Consider the following 22,694-nt stretch of genomic DNA (forward strand, 5'->3'; position numbering starts at 1 on the left):
TATTTGCAATTCGAGTGTTAGCTGACATAGGCTACATAAAAATGGAAAAGCTTGCATACTTTGCCTACTTTCATTCCATAATGTCATATGGTATAATATTTCGAGGTAACTCTTCCAGTCAAACAAAAGTTTTCAGAGTCCAAAAGCGAGTAATACGTATTATTTGTGGAGTAAATTCACGGACGTCCTGTTAGAAACCTCTTCAAAGAACTGGGTGTACTAACTACTGCCTCTCAGTATATTTACTCCTTATTGAAATTTGTCCTAAATAATATAGCTCTTTTTCCGACAAACAGCTCAGTTCATACATACAATATCAGGAACAAAAATGATCTGCACAAGGACTTAAAAGCACCTACTTTAGTTTGCCAGCAAACATAAAAAATTTAGTTACAAATAAAGATCAGTTTAAAAGGAGCCTGAAAGAATTACTAGTGGCCAACTCCTTCTACTCCACTGACGAATTTGTTAATAGAAACAAATGATCTATTGTATATATTCATACTATTAGTATTGTTATTTCAGCTTTAAAAAAATTGACATGTTCCACATCCACGAGAATCTCCTCAGCACAGATCTATGGAGCGAAAAACTAATCCAATCTAATCTAACCTAAACCTGACACCGAAACATTACAAAATATCCATATGAACATGGGTGCGAAACTCCTTCGTTAAAGATTTACTTGGCTTTACTGGTAATGTTACGTGTTACAGATTTAATACCGCACTTACTTTATTTTTAATGGCTTCTCCACTTTTAAAGCAGTTGCCGTGTACCCACATTCTCCAGCTTCCACGATCATAGCACTCTGCCTCTTTCGGATCACTCTTCCTCACCATTGTAATTACTTCCACTGTCCACGTTAATCTCTGCCGTCCGAGCTTCCTCCTCCTGGAGGGTACCATTCCAGGACTGCTTCTGGCCATCGTCCTTGCTGCATTCGCCGTACGTGGCCATACCATTGAAGAGTTCTGTTCTCAATCCTTTGCACGACTGCATATCCTTTATTTCCCTAATTTTCTCATTTCTTCTCCGCTCTGTTCTGGATATCTTGGGTGCCCTCCTTATTCCATCCATTTCTACTGCCTGTACTCTGTTTCTTTTTCGCTCATCCAGGGTCCATCCTTCTGCACCGAATGTTAGTATACATTCCAATAATGTTTCCAGAATCCTCTTCTTTGTTTCTTTTGATACTTCCCGGCCCCACAGAACTCCATTTAGCATTTTAATTGCTCCTGTTGCCTGCTGATCCTGCGTTCCACTTCTGCGTCACAGCTACCTGAGGAATGGATAATCGATCCTAAGTATTTAAACCGCTTTACAGCTTTAATAGTTCCTCGTGGCAGTACTATGACCCATCTTCTCCCAGTACTGGATATTCTGTTTTGCTTATATTTATTCTAAGCCCGCCCCGATCAAATGCTTCCACTAACTTCTTTATCACAAATTTGACATCCTCTCTACTTTGTGTTAACAGTACTTGATCATCGGCAAATAATAATTTGTAGATAGTACCATGCAGGAAAGGAATTCCCATAGTTCCGCATGACTGAGTCCACTATATACTGCATATATATTCTAAACAGGCTCGGTGACATATTGCAGCCCTAAGGCCTTTCGGTGTTTGGAATGTGTCGCTCAACTTTTTCCCTGCTTTGGCTGCTGGTTACAACTGGTATTCGATTAGGGATTTTTGGGATATTTGTTGTGTTTCTACACCTATATGCTCCATCGCTTCCCGTAGTACGTTATGGGTACAGAATCATACGCTTCTTCTAAATCCGCAAATATTAGGTGTACTTCATGACCCTTAAAACAGGCCTACTCACTTACTTGTGTAAGGCTAAAAATATGATCCCATACAAGGTCATCCAGCTGTAAGACCTGCCTGTTCCTCTCGCATCTTTTACCTTAATCTCATTCTTCAGCCAGTTTTTCAGTACAGCGCTAAAAAAAATCTGCTGATAGAGGCCGTAACACTAATTCACCTACAATAATTTGGTTCACTTGTTTCTTTATTTTTTTATAGGTAACAGATACGTATGATACACACCATACTCTTGGTATTTCCTTTCCCTCCATGATCTGATTGATTTTTCAACTATAGTTGCTGAAGATGCATAAAATTCTAAATGACAACATTAGGTACAGGAGGTGAAACGCCAAGGCTTTTAAATGGCCCCAGATGTAAAAATTCAGTGAATTCGAAGCTGTTGGTCGGACAGGTCATGCAATGGATCTCCGTCGGCCAATTCATCTGTTCTGAAACTGGTTATCCAGCTACCGGCCAATTATTCGACTAAAATGAGATACACCGCTACTACATAAACGACATTCGTTGGATGACGTCTAGAGGTACACATCAACTAAATGAAGCACATAATTTCCGAGAAAACGTAGGAATATTTGCCTAGTAAAAGTTATGAGAAGAAATAGGGATCAATACAATGAGCATGAATGACTCCACCCAGCATGCTGATGCTGAAAAGCAGTTGAACTTTGTCATATCTTATTTCATTGGCGTTTTCATATGCCTAGATGTGATTCTATGATAACTCAAGGTACCATAACGTGTAATGTCAGCCTGGCCCGCCCGGTTAGCCGATCGGTCTAACGCACGGCTTTCCGGAGTGGGAAGGAGCGCCTGGTCCTCGGCACGAATCCGTCCGGCGGGCTTGTTGTGAGATCCGGTGAGCCGGCCAGTCTGAGGATGGTTTTAGCCGGTTTTCCACTGCCTCTGAGAATGCGGATTGGTTCCCCTTATTCCGCCTCAGCTACACTATGTCGGCAGTTGCTGCGCAAACAAGTTCTCCACGTACGCGTACAACACCATTACTCTACCATGCAAACATAGGGGTTACACTCGTCTGGTGTGAGACGTTCTCTGGAGGGGTCCACCGGGGGCCGAACCGCACAGTAACCCTGGGTTCGGTGTGGGGCGGCGGAGGGGTGAAGAGGACTGCGGTAGTCGTCGTGGGGTCGTGGACCACTTCGGCTGCGGCGGGGACTGAGCCTCCCGTCGTTTCTAGGTCCCCGGTTCACAGACAGTACAATACAATGTCAGCCTCATCAGTAAATAGGATATAGGCTAAGAAGCGCATGAACACAGCACACTGCCGTACCATAACAAAATTTCTATCGCATTTAATCCATGCACTCGCCGAAGGTCGTACAGGTACAGAAGGTGTCCATACAGGATATTATAAATGGCGATGTGACTAATGCCTTCCATTCTCACCATTCTTCTTGTACTAGTCTGTGGGTCTTCGGCCGCATTACAAAGGACTCACTCTCCGAACACACACCTTCGTACATCACGTGGGTCCCAACATTTGAATTTCTCCTCTCAAATGCACCTGCTTCTCGCAAGCGTTGATGGAGGCGTGCAAACGTTTGTACACGAGTTATCTGACCCCCAGGGTACAAACCTGCATAAAGCTGAAGTGCTGCTACCGCATTCCCATCTGCTAGGTCATACGTGGACTACATATACGACATGTCACTTACTGAATAGAAGGTTTTGTAATGTAATGGAAGCAAGTCTGTAAACAACACAAAGGAACAAAAGACAACCAGTCAAAATAAAGCAAGCTACTCTTACATACACAAAACAGAACAAAAGACAATCAAACAAATTAAAAGCTAACACCTCTGTAAAGAGGAATGTTCAGATGGACTTTTGCAAAGTTTTCGTGTCAGGAACCCACCCTACATTTATAGATACCAATTTATAGACACCCAATATACAGTATGAATCCAGTAAGACGTAATACCCCTTTTATTTCGTGAAGTCTTCCAGATATTGAAACGAGGTTTTTGCACGTGGTTTTAACTTTGTTGTGCCGTTAACAGAGTGAAACCACGTTTATATGGACCAGGTCATCCGATTTTAGGAAAATCTGAATAATTAGGAATTCACAAAAACCTGTGAATGATATGAGTTAAATGCCATAGACACACACGTTAAATTTATTTCCACGTTAACACACGAATTACATCTTACTTTCATACTAGCAGAAAAATGCTCCTATCGAATCACAAAAAAGACAAATAAGCTCCTGTTTAAAAGACTCTGACTGAAAACTGGATCGCCAGCTTCCTCATTCTACCTTCCTCAGCGCCATTAAAAGCTTCCCCAAATGTTTTGGCATCCGAACATATTCGTGCTTTTTTCATCATGCGACTCGCCTCTCACTCCCATAACCTACCCTAACTGTAGCTCGATCATACCCACTAGTCCATCGCTGTAAGTCGTTCATACCCATCCACTACCAGTTGCCCATTCTCATTCACTCATTCAGCCAAACTTATTGTCATTACCTCTTTGTATCTCTCTGTCACCCTCTCCTGTCTCACAGCTACAGTCTCCTTCGTTATGTCCTACTGCTACTGTCTCCTCTCAATATCACTGCCTCCCTCTTGCTCTCTTACTGCTCCTATCTCATTCCTCCATGCCTACTGCTGCTGTATCTTCTACTCTCTCTCTCTCTATCTCTCTCTCCCCCACGCTGTCATTGTCATAGACTCTGTCTCTCACTGTCACTGGCTCTCACCCACTTCCACTTTCTCACTTTCTTTATTCCTCTATCACTGTCACTGTCTCCTTCATTCTTTTCCTGGCACTGTTTTGTCCCTGTCTGGCGTGTTCCACTGCCACTGTGTCCCTCTCTTTCTCTCACTCTGCCAGTGTCTCCTTCGCTCTTTATATGACCCAACCATTGTCTACAATCTTCCAGTATTTTTTCTGTCTCTTTTCCATTCCCATTGTCTCCTTTTCTCTCAGCATAAAGCAGCGCGAATATGCTCGCATGCCATCGTTTTTGGAAAGCTTTCTAAAGGTGTTGGGGAAGGTAGCTGGTACCCCACTTTTCAGTCAGACTCTGTTAAACAGGACCATAATCGTCCTTTTCGTGCTTCGATAGGAGCATTTTTCCATTGGTCCCCTTCTTTTCCCTACCACAGGTGGGCATGTCACTCATACAAAAAAAATTGTGGGCCGGTAAACTTTTGATACTCTGTGTACATGAAATTGGAATATCCCAAAACTAATTTTACACCTCAGGCAGGATTTTACGTACACAAAAATTTTGCATGTGCTTCAGTCTACAGCATGGGTTTCCCAGAATACTTCTGATGATAACGTAGATACTTTACAGTATATTTCTCCGTGCTACGTTACTTCATGAACTATTTTACGTGAACAAGTAGGATAGCCTTGCACCACTGTATCTCGGAAACGGATAAAGATATGAAGAAAATTTTCAAGGTGGCTCGACATGGAGATTTTAGGAATTCATCGTAAAAACGACACCCATTTGCTGTGCAAAGCCATCTTGGAATCAGTGACTTGGTTTTGGTACCCAAAAACCAGGTTTTTGGGGTGTTTCTCTTTAACAGGTAAATATGGTACATGTAGATAAATGCCTAGAGAACATAACTTTAAAATTTGAGCAATTTTCTGTCGTTATTTATTATTTAGATTTTGCCTCACACCGGATTTTACGTGTCTAGATTACGTGTACATGTAGGGTAACTTTGAAGCTCTGTATCTCGAAACGTATAAAGATACCAATTAAATTTTCGAGGTTATTCGAGATCGGTATCTTAGGAATATATCGCAAGAACTTCAGCAGTTTGCTGCTCATAGCTGTCTTGGAATTCGCTGCTAGATTTTGGTCCCAAAAAATGGTAAAAAACCCTGTTTTGGGTGTTGTCTAAGGAACTCCCCATTAATTAATGGTGACTCGATAAGCTGCTTAAGGCCCACTATAGAGCACATCAAATGCAAAAAGAATCAACAGATTTGCTCTACTTGCTTAAGCAGGAGGAAGGGTGTAATATTCATACTTTGACGCTTTACTATAGGACAGTGACGTTAAGACGATATAAATGGTCCTTAACCCATGGGCTAACACTCGATCCAGCCTTTCCATCATCAGAAGAACCTGAGGGAGAATCTCGTTTTTATGCACGGAGCCTTGGAACATATCAGATAGCGCATGCTGTCTCATGCTTGGCGATAGATTTTGACGAGATACTGAAAAAAAAAAACCACACACACACACATGTGTTTTATACACTGAAATAACCAGTGCCTTTTCGGCTAGAGTCGTATGATGTTTATCTTGTACCGCCACCGCACAATGTAATCGGTACTGGCAAAGCTTGCGAGCTACAGCGTTCTGCGGTTGATGACAGTACGGCAAAGAGGCGCAGGAAGCGGCTGCAGCAGTGACGCTCCTTGGCGGAGACCTTGTGATAAAGCACGGTGCACTAATCGTCAGTACGCTCTATCTGAAGGTAATCGTTAAGCGTCATATCAGACCTGTTACATCGACTTGATTTGGTTTGTCTTGTTGTTTACTACTGGGACACTACGCCTGACTTACGGCGTTTGTGGCTTCTCTTGTTCTCCGTATAGTACTGTACTCACCGAAGCAGTTCACCTACGAGGCTGAAGTGTTTACGTTCACAGTATTCGCAGAATACGCTCTAGTGAGTAACTAAACTTTATGTGCAACGTAATCACAAAGGCGTTTCATCAGCGTTAGTCCACCCGAAGCTGTTTCCGCATTATTTTATCCAGTTTCATTGTTGTCTCTGCATGTGCCGTAATGTCATCATAACGAGTGCAAACTCCGTCAGGGAATCCGCCATTACTATCGTCACTACCTGCAGCTGAACAAAAGGCTATAATTTCGTCATCATGCATCCTTTCGATTATTCTTCCAGTCTGACTCCACTGAAGTTCCTGTACTACATCCAGCGACAGTTTTTGTTTCAACAGTTCTCCTTTATCCATTCTGCGCGACGCATCTAACTTCTTCGCTCTCTCTAGTGTCAGTTTACCTTCGCTGCAAACGGGACTATGCAGTACTGCATGTATGCTGGTTTAATTATTATCGCCGTCGATTACTGCCGGTATTACAACCGGAGTATCAGATTCTGTACAGTTACTAAAGTTCAACAGCGATCCAGGTGAACCGGAAACCCGGACGAATGAGAGCCGGATAAACCAAGTTCAACCGTACTCGTAACTGTTGTATTATCTAGGAATGTAAAGGCAACGACTAAATTTTGTACCTTATGTGTTCTCTGTCGTGGAGATACATATCTGGTACAAAGTACAGCTAGTAGTTACTTTCGTAAGCGAAGGTCATTGCGTATAATTCTTGTTTTTTTTTTTAATTTGTTGTTCACCCTCTCAATGTCGTGAGGCTAGGGCCTCCCGCCGGGTGCAAGTCTTTCGATTTGAGACCACGTCGGCGACTTGCGCGTCGATGGGGATGAAATGATGATGATTAGGACAACACAACACCCAGTCCCTAAGCGGAGAAAATCTCCGACCCAGCCGGGAATCTAACCCGGGCCCTTAGGATTGACATTCTGTCGCGCTGACCACTCAGCTGCCGGGGGCGGAAGACCCTCTACTCACTGAGTATGACTGCTGACACAAATCATACTTTGTTTATCTGTTGGCTCTTTTTTGAAAAAATAATCACGTAATGGGTTTCCTTCACGCTGCTTAACGATTGCACTAAACACCGAGAAAATGTAATAAGTTATACTTAATATGAACTTTATGAATAATAGAAAACGCCGTTGTAAAATCCGTCCATTCTGCTCACATCACAATTTAATTTTACTGTCGAACTGAACACTTCGTAAGAAACGTAGGTAAATCTAACTGAGGGTTTTTCCTCCTCTGTGACAACCTTTTCATCTCAATACAGCACTAGCAACCTACGTCCTTAAGTATTTGTTGCATGTACCCCAATCTCTGTCGTCCCCTACAGTTTTCACCCCTTCCTAGGTATCTTAACACGCATCCTCTTATCCTGTCCCTCCTTCTTTTCAGTGCTCCCCATATATTCCTTTCCTCGCTGATTATGCGGTGAACCACCTCATTCCCTATCCTATCAGTCCACCTAACTTCTACATCCTTCTATAGCACCACACCTCAGACGCATCGATTCACTTCTTCTCCTGTTTTCCCAGCCCATGATTCGCTTTTTATGTCTTGCTTGCTTTGTCCGTGATGTGTTATTTTGTTTTCAATAGCAGAATCCCCTAATTCGTCTACTTCGTGGTCCCCAAAAATGTTCAAATGTGTGTGAAATCTTATGGGACTTAATTGCTAAGGTCATCAGTCCCTAAGCTTACACACTACTTAACCTAAATTATCCTAAGGACAAACACACACAACCATGCCCGAGGGAGGACTCGAACCTCCGCCGGGACCAGCCGCACAGTCCATGACTGCAGCGCCCAAGACCGCTCGGCTAATCCAGTGCGGCCGTGGTCCCCAATTTTTATGTTGCTTTCATCGCTGATCACAATTCTGCTACTCTTCATTGCTTTCGTCTTCCTTCTGCTCACTGTTAATTCACGTTCTACAGTCACTATACTGTTCATTTCATTCAGCAAGTCCTGTAAGTCTTCTTCACTTCCCCTGAAGGCAGCAATGTCATCAGCAAATTTTATCAATGATATCTTTTCAAGTTGAATTGTATGTCACTCTTGAATCTTTCTTTTGTTCCCGCCACAGTTTCTTCGATGTATAGAGTGAACAGCAGAGGTGAAAGACTGCATCCTTGTTTTACAATTTTTAAATCGGTGCATTTTGTTCTTGGTTTTCTAGTCTTGTTCTTCCCTCATGGTTCTTGCGCATGTTGTATATTATCCAACTTTTTCTGCAGCTTACTAGTGTTTATCTCAGAACTAACGAAAAGCATCAGGGACGACGGAATTGGAGACTAGCGAATGCAGTCGACTCGACCAGAGCTGTACACGAAATGTGTGCTGGAAAGAAATTATGGCAAGTTATTAAATACACTGGGAACTCGTGCCCCTGCGAATTTGCTCCGCTGAGAGTAGGAAAATGGAGGATACTGATGTGTTGGTAAATGTGCCAACACCTTGTAGATATAGGAGGCCTAAATGCACGCTATCTAACGCAGGCGGGCGTGAATTCTGGAACAGGATAAGTAGTGAATTCTAATAAGAAAAGTATGCAGCTCCTCGAATACTTATCTTTTATTCTTTGATGTGAATTACAGCATTCTTGATGAGACATTTCATACGATAACTATCAAACTATGTAAGGCTAATGGCGCCTTGCTAGGTCGTAGCCATGGACTTAGCTGAAGGCTATTCTAACTGTCTCTCGGCAAATGAGAGAAGGCTTCGTAAGTGTAGTCGCTAGCAAAGTCGTCGTACAACTGGGGCGAGTGCTCTTCCGTATCTCGAGACCTGCCTTGTGGTGGCGCTCGGTCTGCGATCTCACAGTGGCGACACGCGGGTCCGACATGTACTAAATTGACCGCGGCCGATTTAAGCTACCACCTAGCAAGTGTGGTGTCTGGCGGTGACACCACAGATACAAAAACTAATGAGTCGGCTGGAACGTGCGGCAAACCAAGACAAGCGAGTAACGAAAGTGTCCGTTACTTAGAGGCCGCTGAGGGCAACGAATCGGAGGAAGACGAAATCTGAAGACACGGCCCGAGCCGGGCACGAACTGCGTGCGGAGAAGGAAACACGAGGGCTGCGAAACATTTCAGGCAGTAACAAAACGGGACGTAGCGTCTCCTAACACATTCGTTACTTAGTAACAAATATGATACACAGAGGCTCTAGTTTTAACCAACGCACTGAAGTAAGTACGAATTCTTAAACAGAATTACAGCATTGACTCGATTACCCTGTTCACAAATTAACCGTGCATATTTAAGTAATTTTTTAAGTAGCAAACGAAGTCTGAAGTCTTATAACTGTAACGAATATTTTCGTTTAGAATACACTAATATGCATGCGACTGGAGTTTTGTTAGGCACATCGAGGCACCGAAACAGGATGTATCAAAAAAGAAGCATCTGATTTTAAAAAATCGTAACTGTTGTGTTATTTGAGATAGTGCGTGAACAACACACTGTTGGAAAGAGCAAACTCTCGAGTTTTACATGGTTGTCGCTAGGCAGCAGCCGTCCCGGAGTGTCTGACACAGACGTCGAAAGCATCCGCCATAGTTCCACAATGAGTCCGCAGAAATCCGTTCGCCGTGCAGCTCGACAGCTCAACACGCCTCCGATGTCCGTCTGGCGTGGGTTTGCGTCGATGTTTACACATGAAACCATAGAAAATTCAGCTACTGCAGGCTCTACGTGAAGGTGACAAACAGTCACGTGTAGAGATCTGTAATTTCGTTCTTGGCAAGATGTAGGATGACAGTTTTCTTCCGCGCTTAGTGTTTAGTGTCGAGGCAATATTTCATTTAAATGGGAAGGTGAATAGTCATAATGTCATAATATGGGGTGCGGAACAACCACATGAAATTGTACAACACGAGAGAGACTCTCCAAAATTTAATGTATTTTGTGCAGTTTCACAGGAAAAGGTGTATGGTCCATTTTTCTTTGCCACAGGAAGCTATCCTGATATGCATGAGAACTTTCTTTTCCCATAGCTGGAGAGTGATTCATTTACCAACAGAGTGGAGCACCGCCACGTTGGCACCTGAAAGTGCGGGAACTTTCAAAGCAAGGATTACTGAACGATGGATCGGTCGCACTGGACCAAGTGATTCAGCCGTACATTACTGGCCTACAAGGTCACTGTACCTGACTGTGTGTGATTATTTCTTGAGGGGGTTATAAAAGACTCTGTTCAGGAGCCTCCGTTACCAACAACAATGAGAGAATTGAGACATAGCATAACAACAGCTGTGGAATCTGTAACTCAAGACATGTTCGTTGCAGTGTGGGAACAGTTTGAATATCACATTGACATGTGTATTGCATCTCAAGGGGACATATGAAAAGGTATGGAACAAAACTTTTTGAGTTTCCCGTTCATCAAAAAACAAAATTCATTGTATATTTTTATTAGTTTGAGAAATATAGGAGTACCAAATAGGATCATTCTGTTTGATAAATCCTGTACCATGACGCATAGCTAGAGTAAGCAGCACACAAGCGAATCACAAAGAAATATACAGCGTGTTTTAATTCTGTAAAGAAGTTGTCAGTTACCGGAGATTAAAGGGCTAGCAATGCATTGGGATTTGAAATGAGACACATAGCATGTTTCGTAAATACAGTGAATTCCTTAAAGAGTTAACGGTTCTGTCAACAATTGTAGTATTTATATTAGGCGACTAGTTTCGAACATTACAGTTCCATTTTCAAGCCTGGCCTACTGAGACTACCAAAATCAGTACCTAGTTGACAGTGAACAGTAAATACAAAAGTGGTATAACAATAAAAAGTTCAAATATAGCAGAAATTAATTATTTGAATACAAACATACCTGCACTGACAGTGCTGATCTTAATAATGAGCATCAAAGTGGCACACATGCTTTATAAACGTTTGCATAATGAATGCCACAATCCATAAATGCATCTTACCAAGTCAGAATCAAACTGGAGATCAACATACCCTACAGACCAGGAGACTTTCGGTGGTGCTAAAGGCGGGCCTACGTACAAGCGCCGGCCACAGTGTCCGAGCGTTTCTAGGCGCTTCAGTCCGGAACCACGCGGCTGCTACGGTCGCAGGTGCGAATCCTGCCACGGGCATGGATGTGTGTGATATACTTAGGTTAGTTAGGTTTACGTAATTCTACGCCTAAGGGACTGATGTCCTAGATGTTAAGTCCCATAGTGCTTAGCGCCATTTGAAGCCTACGTATAAGCGCACGTCCATAGCCAGCGGGCGTCTCCCATTTTAAATCTGGATGCGACTAAGCGCCTTTATTAAATTTGACATCAATACAGTGAATGACAACAAAAAACGTACAAATATTACCCAAATACAATACTAGTGTCGCATGTATCCGTTACATACGTGAACATAAGACAAGCATTTCATGTACAAGAGCCACGGCCAGTGGATGTAGTCAGTTAGAATAGGGGGGCATCGCAGTGCCTCTATTAATCAGTCACACGTACTACAAAAACCTAGTGAGTGAAGGCGACGTGCAAAAATGCTCGTAAATGGCAGCCCGACACAGTGGCCGGATTTTTTAAATATGTGTTCTTGACTTTTTAAATTTTATTTCTTAATTTTTATTTTATTTTATTTCGTTTTTACTTGAGGGTACGGAGGTTTTTGCATGTAGACTACACACAATGGCCTTTTCAGTTTTTAATTAGTTCTTTAGGTGCACTAAATAATGTATGTTTATCTCGCACTGAAAAAACAGGAAGTACTGCGCAGTGTATTACACACAGCACAATATTTCGCACGAGAGCGCTTTGTAGTGGATATGATATCATCTGAGTGTAATTCTAATTAGACATGCAAGTCAAGCCAACAAAATATATGTTACATCGTGATACTTAAATCTGAAATAATGTTTCGTAGTAGAGCACTTTAGTGCATCTGTAATTGGATTAGCACATGTAGTTAGTAAATTACGTCAGGTCATGATGTATGTATCTGACTAGTGGCGTAATCATAGGGGTACTATGTGAAAAAGTTTGTTCAAGCAGTATGCGTGAGCTTTAGCGCAAAATAGTTTGGAATTATGTAAAATGTCTGAGTATCCGTGTTTCAGTGTTCATCCTCTGTGATTTACCACAACAGAACTCGGATGAACGGATATGCGCTTTGAGTTCAGAACAAGGCGATTTCAAGATCCTTGCCCACGATGGGATGTCGTAATCATTCTGTGCCATGAGACGCGCTTTTAGTAGGACAATGTAACTGTTTTTTTCTTAACACTTATTGGGCAAACAAACTACATGTATTGTTTTTAAATGTTTTATGTATGTAAATTATTTATGTACGTAGACTTTTGGAAGATAACCATCCGCATGTATAACGCAGAATTTGTACTGGAGCAACAAAAGTGTTTTATTTCATTTTACTTTATACTTAACGTGGCTGGTCAATAAAGACTGCGATCCACCCCTATTTTAATTCAGTGCGTCCAATATGTGAGACGCGACGCCAGCGGCACCGAAAGTTTCCTGGTACCCTTGGCTATGTTGACCTCCAGCTTGATTTTGACTTGCTAAGAGGCATGTGTGGATTGTGGCATTCAGTCTGCAAACATTTATAAGGCATCGGTTGCCAATTTGACGTTTATTACTAAGATTAAAATGGCTCTGAGCACTATGGGACTTAACATCTGCGGTCATCAGTCCCCTAGAACTTAGAACTACTTAAACCTAACTAACCTAAGGACATCACACACATCCACGCCCAAGGCAGGATTCGAACCTGCGACCGTAGCAGTCGCGCGGTTCCGGACTGAGCGCCTAGAACCGCGAGACCACCGCGGCCGGCTATTAAGATTAAGCACAGTCAGTGCAGGTATGTTTGTATTGAAATAATCAACTTCTGTTACATTTGAACTTTTTATTGTAACGTCAATTTTGTATTCACTGTTCACTGACAACTATGTACTGGTTTTTGTAGCCTCAGCAGGCCAGCCTTAAAAATGGACCTGCAAAGTTCGAAACTAGTCGCCTAATGTAACTGTTCCAGCTGTTGACAGAATCGTTAACAAAGGCTTTAAGGAATTTAATAAAAGCTGCTGGTTCCCTGTCAACTAAATGTTGAAACTGAACAATACAATGAATAGTAGTTTCCGGTAAAAAATGTGTGTCTTTTGGATTATCAGTTTTTTTCTGCTCTCCGTACAGTCTCGGGTCCGCAATGAGCCGGATAATTGGGAGTCCAGTGAGTACACTTTCTTGGCTGTATTCGAATGCTCTCAAAAAGACGAGCAAATTATATAACACTTGCTAACGCTCGCACTGAAATTTTCGCAGAATTGTTGAAGGAGTATGCTTAGAACTGAAAGGCAAGGAACGGCCGTCAAATTGGAGTCGCATGTCACAGACTGTCATATGTACGAAGAAGGCAAGCCGTTACTTACTAGGATAAAACGTATTTCCTCTTGGCCCTGCGACACAGATAACGGGTCAGTTACTTTTGTTGGGAATGGAACTCATGTACCTTCTGAAGGGGCTTGGGAAAACCATTTCAAATATCTGCACGTAATCAAATTTAACCCTGAATTACTAAACCCCCGTAAAACTGACGATTGCAGTTTTCTAGCAATTCGCAGTAGCTCTCAATCCGATATTGTCAGCATAGGGTGTAAAAAAGGACTTTTTTTTACTTATTTTGTATGTGACGTATCATTGGAGACCTTATAATTGCAACTAACTAGTGCATAAACCATAAATTGTGACTTCGTTTGAATAAAATATGGAGTAGTAAAATTTATGGTGGTTTAGTAACAACGAAACATTTTTCTCCTTTATTGTTCTAGGGTTAAGTGAACAGCTTTCGTTGAAACAAACAATCAAAGACGTTATAGAACGAGAGCCTGGCATTATAGTGCCTCTTGGCGATGTTTACATCACAACTGCTGCATTACGTTTCCATTTTAACTTATTTCTCAGAAACTTTGCGAATAATGTCAACATCAACATTAAAAATTACAACACTGTACTGGTCTTTTCAATAATTTTTAATGCCCTTAAAATTTACGGTTATATTTAACAAAATATACTTGACTCAATATTTCCGTTAATACAAGAGTTAGAGTGGGAACCCTGCAACAACAATACGTGTGTACAGTTACGTTTTATTTGGCTTAGATTTAAAATGGTTCAAATGGCTCTGAGCACTATGGGACTTAACTACTGAGGTCATCAGTCCCCTAGAACTTAGAACTACTTAAACCTAACTAACCTAAGGACATCACACACATCCATGCCCAAGGCAGGATTCGAACCTGCGACCGTAGCGGTCACGCGGTTCCAAACTGAAGCGCTTAGAACCGCACGGTCACACCGGCCGGCGGCTTAGATTTATTGAACCTTACAGTCAACAGCTTTTGCACAAGTATAAATCATACACATATAGAGAAATCATAATATAAAATGTCCGAACAATGATACTGTATAAAATTAGTGTGTAATGACCACGTAGGTACAGTACATACAGGCTGTAAGGGATGTAAGTGAACATCACATAATTTATTACCTGATAATTTCTGCACGGACGTAACTGCAGCACTAAGTGGTCTACTTCTGCAGTATAGACTGACCGTTTTGATTGCATGCATTCGACTTCCACACCTGGCCTGCTGCCCAGAGGAAAATAAACACTAATGTTTTGCTTTTGTCACGTGTATTTAGAGATATTAACCAACCTAAAAACATACTACTCCTACTATTAGACTGCAAATGAAGAAAACACTGACGTGATGTTGTTCAGTACACTGTCCTCAGTCACCAAAAAAAAAAAAAAAAATCTGCGCTTCTACCCGTTACACCACGTATAGCAAAGGAAAAATTTTCAAATGTGTGTGGACCAAACTGTTGAGGTCATCGGTCCCTAGACTTACACACTACTTAAACAAACTTGTGCTAAGAACAACACACACACACACACCCATGCCCAAGGGAGGACTCGAACCTCTCCGCGCGGCATAGCGAAGGAAACATGACTTATTAAATTAGAGACAACATAGAAAATAAGAACTGAACAAAGATTTGGAAGCATACACCTGGAAAAAAGAGGCCTGTGTACTATGATTGGCCGATAACATCATTTCAACATCTTGAACGATTCTCCAAATAAACGGGGTGACTCACCATTTGTGTTGATACGGTCACCTGCCAGGTTACTCTGCGTATACAGGGCGGCGCATGTAAGCTGCTCGTTCTAGAAACCAATAAAGAAAGCATCCTCGCAGATGTGTAACATCCCAGGAAGACGCAATCTAGGATACGTCTGCTTAGATTTAATATTCATTCCGCGGATCCATAGCGAAGTGCCCCCAAGGGTGTGGGATACAGAATCTCAATTCATGTTATGTTTTCAGCCTAGAGATGTAACTGTATACAGGGTGACGGAAAGTCAAACGACGCATTGATAATCCTGAAAGGAATGAAATAGATGCATCCATGTGCACAACAACCAATATTTACAGAACTACCGCTGCTTTTCTGTAGCTCCCAAACGAGAAGTCGGGAGAATATAAGACTAATTCATACGTAAAGTGATCGCATTATTCAGATTTCATGGAGTAGCTTCGTCCAGACGAAGCACGCTGCTCGTAATAAATTGCACGAAAAGCTTCAATTGTGAGTCCAGCGAAAAAAGTTAGTAACTTAGAAAAGACAGGACGCCTCGTGAACTTGGCCGGCCGGCGTTATTCGTGAGTAACGACGAATGAACGCGGTATAATATTCCTAACGTTCCCATAAACAAAATGCTGTGAGATTAATCATTGGCTAAGCAGTTGCAAACAAAAAAAGAAAAGAAAAGAGGAATATTCGTCCGCATAAGATCTTTATTTTCCACTGGTAGCGCTCCCATATGCGCCGGCCGGTGTGGCCGAGCAGTTCTAGGCGCTTCAGTCTGGAACCGCTCGACTGCTATGGTCGCAGGTTTGAATGCTGCCTCGGGCATGGATGTGTGTGATGTCCTTAGGTAGGTTTAAGTAGTTCTAAGTTCTAGGGGACTGATGACCTCAGACGTTAAGTCCCATAGTGCTCAGAGCCATTTGAACGATTTTTTCGTTCCCATATGCATCGAAAAGTATTATTACTAATGTGATTACGTAGGCTTTCCCGGCGTAATAAGCCTTGAAAAAAATGAAATTTGAGGAAACTGTTGTGGTTGCCAACATTTCCAGTTTTTGGAACAGTGTGTATAAAGAGGCGAATGAAATTAGGTTGACTGATAATTTAATCAACAGAGACAATGGGTTTCTTCTTAGCAAGACGTGGAATCCTGTATTATCTCGCATCAAAGCTGAACGTTCTTTGGTGCGGCCTTGATTGCGATATATCGTTGCCAGCAGTGTTTCACAAAGGAAAGCAGAAGCTGTGATGGGCGGCGCATGCGCCGTGTACTGAACGGTGGCCTATATAGGACGTCGATTTGCAACCTGGCGTCAGTTCTCAGCGAGACTCATCAGCATAAGCAGCATTTTCCTGAAGATGGCAAACAGTTGGACCGCCGAAATATCGAGTCAAGTTGATTTTAGGATCCGGCAGCAAACCCGAAGAGACTTTCAAGTATTATTACTAATATTTAAGTATAATTATTCAAGTACTTAAAATATTTCCTACGCTATTATAGCTAAGTATCAGTAAAGGTAAAATGAATTTACAACGTTTATGCAATACTGCCAATGTTAGTGCACTTAAAAGATTTACAGCATTCGAATAGTGAATTGCACGAACATTCTGTTCATATCAGCACACACTCCGCTGCAGAGTGAAAATCTCATTCTGGATACATTGTATTGTTATTGATAATCCCTACAACTACCAAGAGATTCTTTTTTGGAGTAAAAGGAGTTTACTACCAATAATTCCACCAGACTCCTCTTAAACTAAAGTTTTATTTTTGTTCCTATCAAATTATCAAAAAGATTTCTGCATAATGGACAACGTTTTTGGGTCAGCTTAGTTCTTTTAAGTCTGTCTTCAGTCCGATCTTACTTCAGTCATTGTATTCGTAAAATGATCAGTTGGTTCAACATTTGTTTAGGCTACACTTTAAGACCAAAAAACGACGCACCACGAAGGATTATGCGAATGGGAAGGAAATCGGTGATGTATATGTGCAGACAAACAAATAATTACAACTTCAGAAGAAAATGGATGATTTATTCAAGGTAAAGAGCTTCACAAACTGAGCAAGTCAATAACGCATTGGTCCAACTGCCTTTATGTAAGCAGTTATTCGGCTTGATATTGATTGACAGAACTATTAGGCGTCCTCCTGAGGCATATAGTGCCAAATTCTGTCCAAATGGCGGATCATATCGTCACAGTCACCAGCTGGTTGGACAGCACTGCCTATATTGCTCCAAACGTTCTCTATTGGGGAGAGAGCTACCGACCATTCCGGTGAAGACAGGAAGGAGTTGCCAAGCACGAAGACAAGTAGTGGGAACCGTCTCTGTGGATGGGAGGGCATTACCTTGCTGTAATGTAAGCCCAGGATACCTTGCCATGAAGGGCAGCAAAACTGGGTGTAGAATATCGTCGACGTACCGCTGTGCTGTAAGGACGCCGCGGATGACAACCAACGGGGTCTTTTTATGAAAGGAAATGCTGCCCCAGACCATCGCTTTTTGGTGTCGGGCCGCATGATAGGCAACAGTGAGGTTGGTATCCCACCGCTGTCTGGGAAGTCTCCATACATGTCTTCGCCGGCAATCGGGGCTCAGTTCGAAGTGCGACTCACCACTGAAGATAATCCTACTGCAGTCGATGAGATTCCAGGTCGAAGAAGAGTCTGGACATGCCCCAGACAGGGGTTGGGATACCATCCCGACTGTCCCCCGCTTTACGGCCCTTTTTAAAACTGCCCTTGGATTACTATTTATCACAGTTTCTGCATTATGTGCAAACAACACAAACATAGTGCCTGGCAGCGTAGATGAAGAAAGTTTGTTAATAGGCCTACACACACAGGGAAAAGTATCGACAGTAAATTGCAATCCTGCGAGACATAAAACTGGACTTCGGTCTTTCGCACAGGCATTCTTCGTGGCCCGTCAGAAAGACAAGCGTCTGTGACGCCATCGCAGAGCTGCGCAGATCGCTGCATCGTGAAACAGAATGATGTTGATTTGAATGAGGGTATTATACCGGGTGAACAAAAAGTTAGTATAAATTTGAAAACTGAATGAATCACGGAATAATGTAGATAGAGACGTACAAATTGACACACATGCTTGGAATGACATGGGGATTTTATTAGAACGAAGAAAATACAAACGTTCAAAAAATGTCCGACAGATGGCGTTTCATCTGATGAGAATAGCAATAATTAGCATAACAAAGAAAGACAAAGCAAAGATGATGTTCTCTAAAGGAAATGCTCAATATGTCCACCATCATTCCTCAACAATAGCTGTAGTCGAGGAATAATGTTGTGAACAGCACTGTAAAGCATGTCCGGAGTTATGGTGAGCCATTGGCATCGGATGTTGTCTTTCAGCATCCCTAGAGATGTCGGTCGATCACGATACACTTGCGACTTCAGGTAACCCCAAAGCCAATAATCGCACGGACTGAGGTCTGGGGATCTGGGAGGCCAAGCATGACGAAAGTGGCGGCTGAGCGCACGATCATCACCAAACGACGCGCGCAAGAGATCTTTCACACGTCTAGCAATACATTTATTTTTATTTATTTATTTATTTATTTATTTATTTGTTCTAATAAAACTCCATGTCATTCCATGCATGTGTGTCAATTCTTACCTCTCTATCTACATTATTCCGTGGTTTATTAAATTTTCAAATTTATACTTTTTCATCTCCCGGTATATACTTAATTTATGAAACGGTAGCACCGCATTGTCTTTTACGTAAAATTAATTAGCAGAATCAGGATATGTTAACGTTGCGCTTCGACTGAAAAACCTCAATGGCCTCGGAAAGCTCTTCGTCGGATTAGTTCATGGAAGCTATCCCTCATCTATTATGCCACTGTGAGTAAGAGGTGTTTCTGACTTCAAATACTTTTTTCAAATAGGGGGGGATGATTTCTAAAAGAGAAAACAAACACCAAAATTTCAACCAGACGAAGAAATATGATGAAGTAAATACAAAGAAAAAGATCTACATGGACAGAGATGGATAATTTGATGTATTTTTATGTAGTGGCAATATGTATCTGTTATATCAGAACCAAAATTTACTACGCAGAAAGCTAGGTTATGATGAACAAAGAGTCTTCCTTGTGAAGCAATCGAATGGGAATAGATAGAGTGGTCGCTTTCGATTTCGTATGTGTGAAACAAACATAGAGTTCAATTTAATTCTACTTAGTACCGTAGACAAGGACACATAGTCTACATGAAATTATTCTTACGTTAAGAACATGGTTCTGACGTTCACAGCTCATGCTAAATTCAGTCTTATTACTGATCAGAAACACCGTTAGAGAGTAAATGTATTGACACGCGACTGCAAGAATCCCTATGTCTCTGAAGATGTCCAGTTACCACTTACACACAATATTCTTTTTGTTGGCTTAGAACTGAGTGAAAATATGATAGCAATCCCATCTGCAGTTCAGCAGAGAGAACTTTTCAACAGTTTTACTATCCACCAGCGGGTGAATAAGAATTTTACACATCATCTTTCATTTAAAATTCGAAACAACTTACAAGCTGACAAAACCCTTAGTATGAGAATTGCGTTACAAGAAAAGTGAAAGGGCTCCATTCCTCATTTTATTTTCAGAGAGTTTTTATCATTATACCCCCTGTTTCCGGAATAGTGAAAATAACGAAAAATCTCTAACACGCAGATCAGTAGCACCTCTGTAATATGTTTCAGTTGCACGAGTTTCGCGACATTGATTCTCGAGACATCATCTTTGACTCTTGATAAAAAAATTCTGCAGTGGGGGAGTGTGCTACCAGTCAATCTGTTTTCATCTGCAGATATTTGTATACTACGGTCTGAGTCAGTACCCCGGAATATACAAACTCCAAACCATTGTGTTTTTTGTAACGTAGTCGCAATATGAAACTAGTACTAGTACCTACTCATGGAGTATTAGTATATGCGTCCAATAATTTAATTCTCGCATTATGAGCGAAGACTGAACATATGGCAAGAGAAGAGAAAAACAGGAGAACTTTATTCCTAAAAATATGTCTATAATAAATCGCTGATTTGCCATATGTCATAGCTCAAAATTCGATGTTGCTTAGAGATACTTTCAGTTTGGCTTAGTAGGAAGCCATTATGCAATGCCACAGTAGTGTAACTTACTGGAACTGAGACTAACCAATAACATGAAGTACAGTCTTTTAGTTTTACGGGCGGGGGGCAGAGGGTGAAGGGGAGTGTCTTTAGCTGCTGACTTGTTTGATGCGACCGTGTCGACATCTTCAAATCAGAGCAGCACTTGTAACCGAAGTCCTCAATTACCTGTTGGATGTATCCCAATCTATGTCTTCCCTGATAGCTTTTACCCTCTACTGCTCCCTCAGGTACCATGGAAGTTATTCCTTACTGTCTCAGTATGTCACTTATCATTTTCTCCCTTCTAATGATCAATGTATTTCCCACGTTCATCTTCTCGCCGATTCTGCGGAAAACCTCCTGATTTCTTACCTTATCAGTCCATCTAATTTTCAGTGTCCTTCTGTAGCACCGAGTCTCAAAAGCCTCGATTCACTTATTTTCTGATTTCCCACAACGCATGGTTGACTGTCTTTCATCACTGTGCTACAAACAATCACTCTCAGATATTGTTGTCTTCAAAGCAATGTCTGTGTTGGATACCAGTTGTCCTCTTTTGGCCAGGAATTCCCTCTTTGCCTGCGCAAGTCTGTTTTTTATGTCCTCTTTGCTAGTCGGCCGCTGTGGCCGAGAGGTTCTATGCGCTTCTGTCCGGAACCACGCGGTTGCTACGGCCGCAGGTTCGAATCCTGCCTCGGGCATGGATGTGTGTGATGTCCTAGGTTAGTTAGGTTAAGTAGTTCTAAGTCTAGGGGACTGATGACCTCAGATGTTAAGTCCCATAGTGCTTAGAGCAATTTGAACCATTTGAACCATCCTCCTCGCTACGTCTGCCATGTGTTACTTGCCTCCAAGGTAGCAGAATTCCTACACTTCGTCTACTTCACGGTCTTAAAATTTGGGCAGTTTATCACTAATCTCTTTCTCCTGATAATACCGTCCTCTTGAGTAGTCCCCGCCCGGAGATCAGAATGGGGGATTATTTTACCTCCGGAATATTTTACCCAAGAGGACGCCATCATCATTTAACCATACAGTAAAACTGTATGCTACGGATCGGAGCGTGGAATGTCAGATCCCTTAATCGGGCAGGTAGGTTAGAAAATTTAAAGAGGGAAATGGATAGGTTAAAGTTAGATATAGTGGGAATTAGTGAAGTTCGGTGGCAGGAGGAACAAGACTTCTGGTCAGGTGAATACAGGTTTCTAAATACAAAATCAAATAGGGGTAAGGCAGGAGTAGGTTTAATAATGAATTAAAAAATAGGAGTGCGGGTAAGCTACTACAAACAGCATAGTGAACGTATTATAGTGGCTAAGATAGACACGAAGCCCATGCCTACTACAGTAGTACAAGTTTATATGCCAACTAGCTCTGCAGATGACGAAGAAATTGAAGAAATGTATGACGAGATAAAAGAAATTATTCAGGTATTGAAGGGAAACGAAAATTTAATAGTCATGGGTGACTGGAATTCGACACTAGGAAAAGGGGGAGACGGAAACATAGTAGGTGAATATGGATTGGGGCTAAGAAATGAAAGAGGCAGCCGTCTGGTAGAATTTTGCACGGAGCATAACTTAATCATAGCTAACACTTGGTTCAGGAGTCATAAAAGAAGGTTGTATACATGCAAGAATCCTGAAGATACTAAAAGGTATCAGATATATTATATAATGGTAAGACAGAGATTTAGGAACCAGGTTTTAAATTGTAGGACATTTCCAGGGGCAGATGTGGACTCTGACCACAATCTATTGGTTATGAACTTTAGATTAAAACCGAAGAAATTGCAAAAAGGTGGGAATTTAAAGAGATGGGACCTGGATAAACTGACTAAACCAGAGGTTGTACAGAGTTTCAGGGACAGTATAAGGGAACAATTGACAGGAATGGGGGAAAGAAATACAGTAGAAGACGAATGGGTAGCTCTGAGGGAT

The 22,694-nt window shown here is 41.8% G+C and overlaps 1 protein-coding gene across 1 annotated transcript in view; it reads left to right on the forward strand.

Moving 5' to 3' along the window:
• Positions 1 to 22,694, forward strand: part of LOC124798447 (acetylcholine receptor subunit beta-like 1) — an 873,603-nt gene that overhangs the window by 769,502 nt on the left and 81,407 nt on the right. The gene's annotated exons all lie outside the window — the stretch shown is intronic.

The sequence above is a fragment of the Schistocerca piceifrons genome, chromosome 5 (genome assembly GCF_021461385.2).
Source record: "Schistocerca piceifrons isolate TAMUIC-IGC-003096 chromosome 5, iqSchPice1.1, whole genome shotgun sequence".
Taxonomy (NCBI): Eukaryota; Metazoa; Arthropoda; class Insecta; order Orthoptera; family Acrididae; genus Schistocerca; species Schistocerca piceifrons.